Source organism: Patella vulgata, chromosome 6 (assembly GCF_932274485.2).
Source record: "Patella vulgata chromosome 6, xgPatVulg1.2, whole genome shotgun sequence".
Classification (NCBI taxonomy): domain Eukaryota; kingdom Metazoa; phylum Mollusca; class Gastropoda; family Patellidae; genus Patella; species Patella vulgata.
The window spans coordinates 16,847,842-16,861,562 of record NC_065884.2 but is presented as its reverse complement, the minus strand read 5'-3'; positions in this window follow the sequence as shown (position 1 = coordinate 16,861,562).

Here is a 13,721-nt window from a genome sequence, read left to right as displayed (position 1 = left end):
GATGATCCGGTGTGTTGGTGGTCCGAAAGCGTTGCTGAAGCCTGTAGATGGCCCGATCATTGACCTGGAAGTGACTGGCAACGGCTTCGGCAGTGTAGCCAGCGTCGAGTCTTCCAAGTGTATGGTTCCTCTGAGCTGTCATGAATCGTAGCATGCTGCTGACGTTGTAGTGTGAATGATTCAACCAGGTACGGGGGTGCATTGTATAGGGCTGGTCCCGGTGAACAGACGTGCTGCTTGAGTTACATCAAAATCATGGAGAACACATTATTATCTCAGAAGTCGATGGCGAGGGGTGAGGATAGGTCCACGGTAAGGTCTACGGCAATGGATGTTCTCTCTGGTGAGACGTCGGCGCACTGTATCGGTACTGATGCAGGATCTTCCGTGTGTTCCCATGCCCGTGTCGCACAACATGGCGGTCTTGTCGCCTTGTGGTAACCCTTTGTATACCAGTTCGGGGCGATCATCCATGGTGTTGGTGACCTGTAAGCGTTGCTGAAGCCTGTAGGTGGTCCGAACATTAATCTGGAAGTGATTGGCAACGGTTTGGACAGAGTCGTCCAAGCGCCTGGTTCAACTGAGCTGTCATGAGTCGTGGCCTGCTGTTGACGTTGTAGTGTGAATGATTCAACCAGGTATGAGGTGCATTTTATAGGGCTGGTCCAGGTGAACAGCACGTGCAGCATGAATTATATGAAAATCATGGAGAACACATTACCATCTGTCCCTCGCAGAAGTCAGGTTGTGTTTTTGAGAACATTTCCTGGGTTTAATTTCTGTGTTTGGGAAGGACCCTTATTACTCAGGTAAAGTTGGAGATGTGGTCACAAATATACAATAAAAACATTTCGCAAGTTTTATGCAATGCGTCTATTCAGAGTAACATACCAACCTGGCTTTTATTATTCGTAAAAAAGTATAAACTTCATTATTTTTGTATTGTTTGTTTCCTTTCCTTCATTTGTGCCCAGCTATACTCCCTCCACACATACTCCTCGACCTGAGCACAACATGGACGTGGCGAGGTCTTTGTCAGCGTGGTAAGAGCGTGGTGGGGTCTGGGTTAACCACGACCTCACTACCCTCACTACGCAGGTATGGAAGTCGAGGTGGTAATGCTAGGTTCCCACCTAGGATTGTCTCTATTCAGTCCACATTCTGGTACGTGAAAATGCGCTCGGATACGTTTCGATGCGATTGCCACGACTGACCTCAATACACGATAAGGCCTTATAGGGTCACCACGATTATTCCACCATTAAAACCACGATTTCAATCGTAGCGCGAATCGTGATAGTGGGCTGGAACTGATGGACGAGACCTCATATCTCAGGTAGTTCTAACAGCGCAGCAATGACGTTGTAAGATGGTCGTGTCAGTGTGGCGCGGTCTTCTAGAACCTGGCGGCAACGTGGTTGAGCGTTGGGGGCGGGGCGTGAATGGGTGTCGTGCAGGTGTGTGTTTGTGTGGGAAGCGGGCGATAGTAGGTGTACTCGCTGTGAGAATGTTGAAAAAGGGGTGAACAATTCTGCGCGTTTGCACGTGCTGAGAGTAGTTGCTGTCACACCGCGACCTCACCAGGATCTAGTGAATGTTTGTGCGCTAGGGTGACGAACTGCAGAGTGGGATTCCTTGGACAACCAGGAATATAATCACGTACAATAAAACATTTGTCAGCTAGTAGTTTACAAGTACATGTACCTGTGCTTCGATAGCGATCCAACCAAAGTATTAAAATATAGTTTTGTGTTTCGGTGGGGGGGGGGAATAGATAGCTAGAGATGATCCTCAACCGAGTGGCACACATATTATTGCTGGTGATTGGGGGTGGGGGATCCTGAGAACATTTTGAAGGATTATAAAATCAAAGGTCCATTTTCTACTTATGTCTGGTTCCCACCCAAGTTCGGACCACTGTCTTCAATGATTCTTTTTTTCTTTTAATAAAATTCTGTGCAAAATATAAGTTTTTTTGAGTCAGTATGAAGACTAAAACATTAATTGTGCACCGTATCAATTGGTAACTAGTAACTCAAAAATAAGATGTCTGTACAACGCCTCTGATATTTAGGTTATGATAAACAGTTAATACGGAGAAAGATTCTCCTTGCAATACAATGAACGAGTGTTTCGAAATGAAAACTTAGGTTAATAAAAAAAAAAATAAGAAACCTTTCCACCGCGGAGAAAGGTTTTTTTTATGTTTTTTTTTTGATTTACCACAGTTTCTATTGCGAAACACTCACCCGTTCATATTGTATTACAGGGTGAATCTTTCACATATGAGATAAATTATTAGAAAAAGGTGCAAATTAACGAATGATTGCAATAGGCTACAGTAAGTTAATGACCGATGTTCTAGAAAATATAATTTTCTTGAAAGTCCCAAGACGACTATTAACGACTTCATTATTACACGTGGAAAGAGACAGATCTTGCTAAGAACTTTCTTTTAAAAGTGTTTTTTTTAAATTTTATTTGATAGATGTATTTCTAGTCTGTATAATTAAGGGAATTTAATGAGGTTAATGTCTCGAGATATGTCAGGTAATGCTGACATGCCCCCTTAAAACTAACACGTTTTCAGTTAACGTTCACACTTTCAAAATGTCAGCCATATTAAATCTTATTACAAAATATCCCTGGATTATTTCCTAAGAACTATTTTACTGCTGATGATAAAATACCACAACAAGCGTCAACAAAAGATTAATCATATTTAGTATCTACTAAAACCAGAATTATTTCAAACTAAGATTAACAAGATGTCGTAAATTTGTATTTTATTTTGATGTAGCTTAGCCCCTCGTTTGTTATGATTTAGGATATATTTCTAAAAAATTGTGTTGTTATTTTCCAAGTGAAGTTATCATAACTACATGTACATGTATTACCAGTTTCTTGGATTGCTGTAAAACGTCCAAATATCCTAATGACCTGAAGGGCAAGTGATTTCACTTTAACTTTTATTATGTTGGAAAACAATCATCACAACATTATATTGAATTGATTTTACTAGTACATGTAATTAATTTATCTATTATCGATATCACTGGACACGTCTGTCCGTAATGGAATATTTATGATATAAATGATATAATATAGTATGGTTATTACTCACCCCGTTTTACCTATTGTTTCTTTTCTCTTTTCTCTTTACGTGGACAGTTCGTTTGTATACCCGAATTCAGCCATTGTACCTACATGTCCGGAAGTTGGCAAAGCTTGCTGGAAAACATGAAGTTGTTCGTCTTATTTCTGTAAGGGATAAAATGAGAACTGTGTGGATGTTCGAGTGACATACTTAAAGATACATTATGGGAGATTAGATAAAGAGCTAGTAGTTCCCACTATAATAGTTAAAAACTAGATAATGTAAAGGGAATTTGCTAAAAAATGTAGTCAAATCGATCAACCCTGAACCGAGTATTTAGCGATTGAATTTTGGGCCTAGCTTCGATCATCAGGTAAGATATCCAGTTTTTGATTTAATCAGAAGCAGCAGACCGGGTTCTAATCCAGTAAATATCGCAGGATAGCGATGCCATCGAGAGTTGAATATTGTCTGGATAAGTTAATTAATGTCTAATTAATAATTTAGATAACATTTCAGGCCCAAAGAAAGACATGCAATTGACATATTTAGCTATTGTATAATGTATATTTAACGAAACTTGGATTAAACCACGTAGACGGTCCTCGTGTACTTTATTGATGCAATTATAATTGGGTATATATTGTCGGGCTGTCCGCATTTCTTTTGAACAAACCAGAAGAACAATGCGTGCCAGATTTGTAGCGACTGTTAAATTGTGTCATACAAAAGAGCCCTAATATTTGTTTTTTCACAAGTCGTTAAGTTCTCTTCCATTTGAGTCTCGACGTTTAAAAATGTTTCTGAACGCAATATATTATATAGGAGCGTGTTATAAGTGGATATTCTAAAACATTTTATTGTATTAAAGTTAAAACTTGTTGGGGGGAAATGTTTTATTGTCAGTATGGACAAAACCGCTGGTGGGCTCATAAGTGAACCTGACAAGTTAGTTACTATGTTGACAATCGAGCCTATTATCAATAGACTTGTATATCAAACGTGTCAATGGCATCATTTTGAGATCAGATACATTCTTCGTTAAACAGAGCTGAGTTCATAACTAAATATTGAATTAGACATGCTGCTGAAGCCAGATATTCCCTTATGTCCATTTTATAAAATAATCAATCAAATCATCAGACAAGAAAGCTAAATTTCATCACGTATAAATATTGCACAATATCGCCATTGATCTTTACCGAACCACACTGCAGCATCTGATCAGCCTATCAATATTTGAGTTCTTCATCGTAACGCTTTAAAACAGTAATTTCTTTAATAGATGTAATCCTCACAAACAGGTCGTCTCGATAACTGAAGAAGCCAAACACAAAGCAACATGAGATGATTGAGTGTAGAGTTATGTCACTGATCACGTACATATGTAATTGTGTCTTGATTGAGTGGAGTGGAAGAACATGATTTCTTCTGGCAATCTTAAAAACGTAAAAGAGAAAGTTAACAAAAGATAAACCACGCCAATATCTCATTAATACTTGAACATTGTATTGGACATTGAAACAATTTTATTTTTTTTGTTTTATAACTGGCTGATTTTGATATGCTTAAGTAATGGGTTTGGGGATCGTTTCTACTTCGGTTCTTTGTTGGCGCCTCTTATTAATTTCTTCTATTTTACATGTAAAAGCATAAAAACCAGATATTTCACATGGATGTATATCATAAGTAAAACATATATAGGCTACTGTTGTTATTATATATTAAAGATATCTGGATACTAAAGAAAAACTCTTTGAAGAACAGCGTTGTGAACCCAGCAGAAACCGACCCTTGAGTGGATTCGAAACCACGCCAGTTGACTCAATGACAGGCCTTATGATACAGCGCACGCACGTGCTAACCATTCGGCCATCCAACCCCCCTATGAAGATAGTAATATGGTACGTTAAGGCAAATTATTTAGTTGGATGAAAATTTGACGTCGATGTTTGTGGGGGGGGGGGGTGGCTGAATGGTTAGCGTGCGCGCGCTGTATCATAAAGTCTGTCATTGAGTCGACTGGCGTGGTTTCGAATCCCCGGTTGTACGTGACAAGGAGTAGGGTCGCCTGTCCAACCTCGTTGGTTTTCTCCGGGTCCTCCGGTTTCCTCCCACTGCTAAAGACCCCTATGCGCAAGCGAATTATTGAAATAAAATAAAACTATATGTTAGTCCCGAAATGGCCTAGTTTGTGTCGAGTGGACGTTAAACCCCATTTCTCTCTCTCTCTCTCTCGATGTTTGTGGACATAAATCAGTTATATTTAAAAACCATTAAACATTAGACTGATCTTGACTTGTGTTAAGATTTGTCGATTTGAATAACATCTGGGCCAAAAAGAGTAGTTTTTATTCTGTCTTGTTGTCGAACAATTTATTATTATTGATTCGAAACGTAAATCAGAAGAAATCAACTAGTTTATTTTAATAGTTTTTCAATAAAACGTTACATATAATATTACATTAATATCTGTATTCCACGTTAAGCCAACCCAACTGTCTCTTAAAATAAAATCAATATATTCATACTGTAATAAGACTGAAACGTACTTAACAGACTGAAATGTTCCCGCTGAGAAGTGGAACGGTAAAATATAAGCTAGTCTAAATCCTCTTGATATTCAATTCAGTTGTCAACCTGTACAGTATCTTTAAAACACAAACCAATACTGTCCCTTGATAGACTTCAGTTACTCGTGCACGATGGATCATAAAACATGTTATGTATGTAACTGCGGGATCGTTGGAACCCGTTGACTTTTAAAAATAAGACGTTAGACCACGTTTCATTTCATTACAAAACATTGTAGCATGATTTGTGAATCGGAAAGCCAAGGCGTCTTCAAGCGAGTAACGTGAAAAACAGCAACCGGTAAATAAGATAATTAAGTGAAAACCTAAAAGTATTTGAATGTCCCAAATAGGAATTAATGCTAAAGGCAAGAAACCAAGCGTTCTCTTTGATTTACTGCAATATTAACAAATTAATAGTCTGATCTGTAGGGTTATGTTATTTTTCTAAAAAGAAAATACAAGTTAGTGTTAAATTGAACTAATTTGATATAAAGTGTTTTTTTTACATAGAGTTTGAATATGAAAGGAGACGGTGCCTAACTCCAGACTGATATTCTGGAAATGAAATGAAATGAAACGGGGTTTAACGTCCTACTGTTCTGCTCCTATGCTGGGCTAATGAAGACGGGCATACGCCATACAGTGTCCTATGATGGAAATTTCGCCCGTGCAGCGGCACTATCGCCTACTCTTATATCGAATTCCAACTGCAAAGGGATCTTTTACGTGCATTCCAATGTATACACGGGACCTCGGGTTTTCGTGTCATCCGAAGGACTAGACAGCTGTCCTTGCCAGGGCCTCCGTCCTGCATCACTGACAAGGGGGAACCACGTCGGAAAATCTGGATGAACTTTCTCGGCCAATGCAGGGATCGAACACTCGACCTCCAGACTAGCGAGCCAGCGTCTTACCCACTTAGCCACGTGCTCCCCCTGATATTCTGGATTTAATCACAGATATATAGAAATACACGTACAATAAAACATTTATCAGCTAGTAGTTTCATGTTTACAAACACATGTATATTTTATATACCTGTATTCCGATAGGACTCCAAAGGCTTATCCTACGAGCGTATGGTTTTGTTGTGCTTGGTCGGCGTGGTATTTAGATTATGGTGTACTGTTACACGGTTATGATTTGCAGTACTGAGCGGATGTTCTAGAAAATATTTTTTTTTTTATAATGTCCCAGGAAGACAACTAACGACGTCATTATAATACACGTGGACAGAGAACGTGTGGGTGATTTGTGGGTCTTCCCGTTCTTGATAAAAAAAAATTCTTTTAACAGATTTTTTTAAAAAGACTTTATTTGATAGACATATTTCTAGTCTGTATAATCAAGAAAACTTAATGAGTTTAATATGTCTCGAGATATGTCACGTAATGCTGACATTCTCCTTAACACTGACACGTTTCCTGTTAACTAATCTCAAACGAAACGTTCACGCTTTCAAATGTCAGCCATATTAAATCTTATCACAAAATATCCCTGGATTATTTCCTAAGAACTATTTTACTGCTGATGATAAAATACCACAACAAGCGTCAACAAAAGATTAATCATATTTAGTATCTACTAAAACCAGAATTATTTCAAACTAAGATTAACAAGATGTCGTAAATTTGTATTTCATTACCTTAACATCTCGTTTGCGATAATTTAGGATATGTTTTTGGAAAATGGTTTTGTTATTTTTCAGGTTGTTTTTCTAAATGAAGTTGTTATAGCTATTTAGAGTTTCTGGGATTGCTAAAACGCCTTCTGCGCCAATATCCTTATGGCCTGGAGAGTAAGTGATGCGGGCGGTAGAGTGAACGGAAGGGTGGCCATTTTCTCCAAAATTATGATAATTTCATTTTAACGTTTCGTATGTTGGAATATAAACATCACAACATAATACCAGTAATTAGTCTATCTGTTATAGGTATCATTGGCCACGTCTGCTCGTAATGGAAGATTCGTTTCACAGTCGACAAAATGAAATGATATGCTTACTACTCATCCCGTGGTTCTATAGCGTTCTCTCATCTCTTCTGTTCGTGTGTATAGTTGGTTTGTAACTGGACTCAGCCATATGGCCTGCGCTCGTACATGATCGCAAGTTGACGACGCTCGTACATGACCGCAAGTTGACGACGCTCGTACATGATTACAAGTCGACAAAGCTCGTACATCACCGCAAGCTGGCGCAGCTCGTGCATGACCATTAGTTTACGAAGCGCGTACACGGTACATAACCACAAGTTGGCGAAGCTCACCGGAAATGAAATGAAGTGGATATTATAATTTTTTAAATTATATTGCATTTAAAACTTTTTGGGCGGAATGGTTTTATAGTCAGCATGATCAACTCTACTGGTGGGCTCATAAGTGGACCTGACAAGTTAGTTACAATATTGACAATCGAGGCTATTATCAATAGACTTGTATATCAAACGTGTCAAAGGCATCATTTTGAGATCAGATACATTCTTCGTTAAACAGAGCTGAGTTCATAACTAAATATTGAATTAGACATGCTGCTGAAGCCAGATATTCCCTTATGTCCATTTTATAAAATAATCAATCAAATCAGACAAGAAAGCTAAATTTCATCACGTATAAATATTGCACAATATCGCCATTGATCTTTACCGAACCACACTGGAGCATCTGATCCGCCTATCAATATTTGAGTTCTTCATCGTAACGCTTTAAAACAGTAATTTCTTTAATAGATGTAATCCTTACAAGCAGGTCGTCTCGACAACAGAAGAAGCCAAACACAAAGCAACATGAGATGATTGAGTGTAGAGTTATGTCACTGATCACGTACATATGTAATTGTGTCTTGATTGGGTGGAGTGGAAGAACATGATTTCTTCTGGCAATCTTAAAATCGTAAAAGAGAAAGTTAACAAAAGAGAAATCACGCCAATATCTCATTAATACTTGAACATTGTGTTGGGCATTGAAACAGTTTTAATTTTGTTTTACCATTTTTGTTGATATTGATATGCTAAATTAATGTCTCTCTGATAACATGTTTGGTGATCGTTTCTACCATTCATACGCAATACCTTTGGTTCATTGTTTGCGCCTTTTATTAATTTCTTCCATATTACATGTAAAGACACAAAAACATATCTCATCTTTCATATACACATATCTTATAAGTCAAAAATATATTCTGTTTTATGCAGTAAAGTCTGTTGTCATGCATTAAAGCCACACTGTCCATATACCACACATTTTATATTTTTATTGGAAATATCTACGCGAAAATACTTTTGTGTGGATGTATCTATAAAGTTAGTTAAGGCACAGATATTAATTGTTACTAAGCACATGAACATGTTTTAGTTACATGTATTCAAATTATAGATAAACAGGACCAGGAAATAATTATTTAGATAGTAATATAGTAGTTATCTTAGATAAAAACTGGACGTCGAGGTTAGTGGATACTAATCAGTTATATTTAAAACCATTGTAGATTGTACTCATGACTTGTGTTAAGATTGTTCGATTTGAATAGTTTCTGGACCAATTGTAAGGGGCTCACCCGACAACTTCCTTAGAATTTGGTCCACTCGACACAAACAAGGTCATTTCGGGACTAACATATAGTTCTATCTTATTTCAATAATTCGCTTGCTCGTAAGGGTCTTTAGCGGCGGAAGAAAACCCACGAGGCTGCACAGGCGACCCTACTCCTTGTCACGTACAAAGGGGGAATCGAAACCACGCCAGTTGACTCATCGACAGACCCCCCCCCCCCCCCGCCAAGCTCTTGAGATTCTATTCAGTTGTCAACATGTACAGTATCTTCAAAACACGACAGATCATAAAGCCTGTTAATTATGTAACTTCTGATTTTATTGATATAGATCAGTTTAAGCCCACTGGGACCTATTTTTGCTCCCTACGCTGGCAGCCTTCAACCCACCTCCAATAAGGATTTCGTTTCGACGGACGTGAACTGATGGGTTCGAGGAGCGTGGTCGGCTGCATAACCTGGTGAATTTCCGCTTGGTTACTACAAATGTATTGGAATAATACCTCTTTAGTTCCGAAATGGCCTCGGCTAGTGGCGGCTCTAACCACCCCCGCCGCCTCTCTTTCTTTCCCCGATACCACAAACGCCTTATTACCCAAATTCGCTGCGGTTCTCTCCCCATAGCCATCGAAATCGACAGGTATTCCAGGTCCCCATTACTGTTATGCGACAGAAAATGTGTTTTCTGTAACTTAAATGTTGTAGAAAATGAAAAACACGCCCTTTTAGTGTTCCCGACATATAGTGATATTCGATATGATCTAATTTCGGAAATCAATAAATTAGATCATACTTTCAATGAAATGAATTTTGATCAAAGATTCAAGTTCATAATGAATTGTGACTCGATTTAAGATGATTAACCGATGACAGTCTATGAAAATTTTTGTGTAACCCAAACCAACAAAATATTAGAATATAATATGCGTTGAAGTTTGAGTTTTAAGTGAAAATTATATTTTATTGAACTAAAGGAATTAAATATGTTTAAGGTAGTCGTGTCTCATAGGTCAATTATGACCGGAAATCCTTCTAATTTTATTTGTTTGTTTTTTTTTAACATAATATTATGTTTTAGCTGTACAGAACGATTTGTGACACTTTAATAAATAAATTATTACTATTATGGTAGATATACGCGTCAACATGTTTTAAGTTAAATCCATATGCTGCCATTTTCTACGCTGACTAATCTATACTAATATTTGTGACTGCCGTTTATCTGTTTGTCTGTCTGTTTAGGGTTGGCGGGTACACTAAAGTTTTCCCTAATTTGATGTATAGGGTAGCTCTGATCAGAGGGTAACATAGGTTAGGTGGCGGTGACCTACCGCTTCCGGTTTCGGAGTTACAGGCACAACCTGGGCATACGCCATGCAGTGTGCTATGAGGGCAATTGTGCCCGGACAGTGACCTACTCTTCTATAGAATTTCAACTATCAGGGGTTCTTGTCCGTGCACGCTAATGTGTTCACAGGACCACGGTCTTTTGTCACATCCGGTCGACTTGACAGATGTCCTTGTCAGGCCTTCCGTCTTGCACCACTGACAAGAAGACACCACGTCGGAAAATCCCAAGGAACTTTCTCGGCCAACACCGGAACGGAACCCTAGACCTCAAGGCTAGCGAACCAGCGTCTTACTCACTGAGCCACTGTTTAGCTAAAAGTTAGGAAGAATGAAACTTTTTTCGAAAATTGAAACAAAACAAAAACTAAAACCGGTTGTAAACTGGGTTGATCTAATAAAGAGAAAAGTTACCTAATTTGTTCATTGGCCGAGAAAGTTCATATGGATTTTCCGACGTGGTTTCCCCTTGGTGCAGAACGGAGGGCCTGACAAGGCATCTGTGTAGACCTTCGGATGAGACGAAAAATAGAGGTCCCGTGTATACATTGGAATGCACGTAAAATATCCCTTGGCAGATGGAATTCGATATAAGAGTAGGCGATAGTGCCGCTGCCCGGCAAAATTTCCCGTATGCCCGTCTTCATTAGCCCAGTATAGGAGCAGAACAGTAGGACGTTAAACCCCATTTCATTTCATTTCTAATGTGTTCAAAACCCAAAACAGTTTCTTTGCGATAAATTCGTCACACGAAAGTTATTATTTGATATGGTGTTTTGTTTGAGTTCCAGTCGATAACGATAGCCTACAATGAAACAAGATACAACTCGTCGACTTGAATCCTGATCGCTGAAACTGAATCAGATTTCCAATTTTATGATGAAAGGAGTACAGTTGAAACCCAACGTTAGAACTAGAAATCTGTTTAAAAAATGATATAAAATACTGGCCATGTTCTTCAACCATTAAAATATTGACAGATATTCTAAAGAGGTGACAAATTTATATCAGGCTCCACGATATATTATCATTAATAGTGAACGATGGATTCAAATGAAATTTAGCGTCCTACTACTCTGCACCGTCTGGGATAATGTAGTGCTATTCGATCTCTCAGCTTCACGTTGCCTTCACTTCCGTGATGAAAACTATAACTACAGTTCAGGTTTTATTTCTTTCTGTTTTTTTATTTATATAAAAAAAAACCTTCTAGCATTAGTAATAAACCTTCTTCGCTCTCAAATAAGTAAATGGTTAATATGTCAGGCAGTGTGGGAGAGAGAGAGAGAGAGAGAGAGAGAGAGAGAAATGGGGTTTAACGTCCACTCGACACAAACTAGGTCATTTCGGGACTAACATGTGGTTTAATCTCATTTCAATAATTCGCTTGCGCATAGGGGTCTTTAGCAGTGGGAGGAAACCGGAAGACCCACGAGGTTGGACAGGCAACCCTACTCCTTGTCACGTACAAAGGCAGTGTGGGTTCTGCCAAATACTATCCTCCCATACTATACATTCCACGCTTTAATTGGTTTGCGTCATAGACTGACCAGTTTACAAATATGGAATAGGCATACCCCTGCACTGCACTCTGGCGGGATTTATTACTAAATTTGGTCAACAGACACATTCAATTCCTGACCATGAAGATGACATATGACAAATGTGTTTATTAACCTATAGTTCAATTCATGTAGATTTCTATTATTCCAGGTGTTATTTTGCTTGACCAAGAATCTATAAACAACTATTAGTCAAGGCCATAATATTATTACACTAATGAAGACAGGCTTCCGCCATACAGAGTGCTTTGAGTACAATTTGCCCAGACCTTGACGCTACGGCCTATTATTATTTTTAATTCAACGTGCATACCAACGTGTATACGGGACCTCGGGTTTTCGTCCCATTCGAACGACTAGACAATCTCCCTTGCCAGGCCCTCCGTACTGCAGCGCTGACAAGGGAGAACCACGTCGGAAAAATCTAAGGGACTTTTTCGCGCAACACAGGGAGAGATGTTTTAATTAACAGGAAATGGGTATCAATCGTACGTAAAATATTCAAACATGCATTAAACATTTGTACACAAAAAATGAGCGATACAATTAGTATCAGGATGAATCGCTTTGGAACCATAAACATCAATCTAAGCAAATCACTCGATACCTTACGTTTTATAATCACAAAATAAAGGACCTAGGTCCTCACATTTATAGGGGGTTAGATGGCTGAATGGTTAGCGTGCGCGCTGTATCATAAAGTCTGTCATTGAGTCGACTGGCGTGGTTTCGAATCCCCGGTTGTACGTGGCAAGGAGTAGGGTCGCCTGTCCAACCTTGTGGGTTTTCTCCGGGTCCTCCGGTTTCCTCCCACTGCTAAAGACCCCTACGCGCAAGCGAATTATTGAAATAGAATTAAAACATATGTTAGTCCCGAAATGACCTAGTTTGTGTCGAGTGGACGTTAAACCCCATTTCTCTCTCACTCTCTCTCTCTCTCATAATTTACAACAGAAAATAACATATAAATGTATAACCCAAATATAAAATCAAACAAAAGGTTAAAACAGAGTTTGTTACGTGGAAAATCACCAAAGTGGCAGTTATAGAAAAATACTGAAAAATGGCAACACGACAAAACAGAGACGACGAATCAAATAAGGTGTGCAACCCACATGGCTTCGCATAAGTCTCGTGGGAATGGAACCAACCAAATTCCAGGTGTCCAGTCAAACCGCAAGTCAGTGTTTTTTGGACAAATATAACCCCATTATCCCACTTATCTTTTGAGGAGTTCACATAGCTTACACATGGCAGCATGTCAAAAGTATTATACACCTAAGTAAGAAGGCTGCAATGACGAACTTTGCGTCATTGTTTTGAGTTTTTGCGTTTCCTTAAGTTTTTGTGTTGCCTTGAGTTTTTGCGCCCCCTCGCTAATAGCAAAAAAATCACGCGGTTTCAATGCAGTTTTCAACATTATAATCATACAATCATATACCGTGGGTCAGATATGCTACAAATCGACCCAAGCATGTTCCATACAGCCCAATATTATCCGGCGGCACTAAGAGCCCCTCCCCTCCCCCGCACACACATATAAATATTATTGTTTTTGGGACCCGGACCGGATCTTGTTCCTCATGCAAAAT